Below are 1,330 nucleotides of genomic sequence, written 5' to 3' on the forward strand. Positions count from 1 at the left end.
GCACCCGGCCCTGCCGCGCTCAGCGCCGCGCCCTGCTTCCAGCGCGGGCCTCGGGACGTGCAGACGTGCCCGGGCCGTGTGCTCCCGGGCCGCGATGTTTGTCCGATTTTTGCTCGTTGAGCCAGGCTCTAAGTAAACAGGCTGGCCTTGAACTCACTGTGTAGCCCTGGCTGGAGCGCGTGGCGAGCCTCCCGCCTCAGCCTCCCGGGTGCTGGGGTTACCGGCGTGCGCCGCCACGCCCGTCCTTCCCGGGGTACATTCTTAAGTGTACAGTCACCTTATTGCAAGCATCAGAAACCGAAAAACACTTTCAACCTTTCCACATGATTTCACGGAGAGATTAAAACCGCCTCAGCAAGCATAGCCACCCAGTAGCGCAGTGCCCTCCGCCTAACTCGCTGTGGACGCACCGCTTTCCAAAAGTCCTGTTCATGTAAACGCCTTTATTTTCTGCCGTCCCCCTGATGGTGACTGCGTTTTTAGCATAAATCTAGAGCAAGATTAGAGGAGACTTGGCCTTGTGGGGCTTTCCGTTGGCTTGGTTTCTGAGACATTGTTACCTGGAGGGGTCTCCAGCTGCTGGCTCAGAGCACCCGAGCGCCCCCCACTCCCTCGCTAGTAGCGGGGATCAAGGTGGGACCGCAGCTGCGGAGGGCTTTCTGGACGGCCGCAGGAACAGACCCCGGGGGCAGGTCCGGAGGAAAAGGTGTTTTGGTGCCGGGGATTAAAAAAGTGTTAGGGGAGCGGGTGCCGCTCAGGACAGGCGCAGGCGCGGGGAGAGGGAGGCTGCTGGGCTGCCCCACCCCGAGCCTGCGGGGGTTAGCGCGCGGGTCACGCCAGCAATTCTTCAGGTGCACACATTCCTGCCCCGCTCCTTTAACCGCCCGACCCCGCGTAGTTACTGAGCGCCTCCTGTGTGTTCAGTGCCTGCAACGCTCTGGGAGAGCGCCACAGAGTTTCCTTGGGAAGAGCCCACGAGAGATCTGTGAAGGAAACCAACTTTCAAGACGATTGGGAATCAATTAAAGAAATCTTGTATGGTGTTCACTTGCCTTCTGTTTCATTGTATGTTTTCTTTGCTTTTTGAGGTCTGGCTTTGCAGCTCAAGCTGGTCTCGAACTCGAAGCAATCGTCCTGCCTCAGCCACTCCAGAGCTGGCTGGGATTACAGGTGTGTACCACCATCCTCGGCTAAACATTATTATTTCAGATTAAGATTTGGCCACCTTGACAGAATTGGTTCCATGCCTTCTGTAGCAGTGTACACCTCAGCCAGGCGTGGTGGCGCACACCTGTAATCCCTACACTGAGGAGGCTGAGGCAGGAGGATC

Source organism: Chinchilla lanigera, unplaced genomic scaffold (assembly GCF_000276665.1).
Source record: "Chinchilla lanigera isolate Chin_1 unplaced genomic scaffold, ChiLan1.0 scaffold00092, whole genome shotgun sequence".
NCBI lineage: Eukaryota > Metazoa > Chordata > Mammalia > Rodentia > Chinchillidae > Chinchilla > Chinchilla lanigera.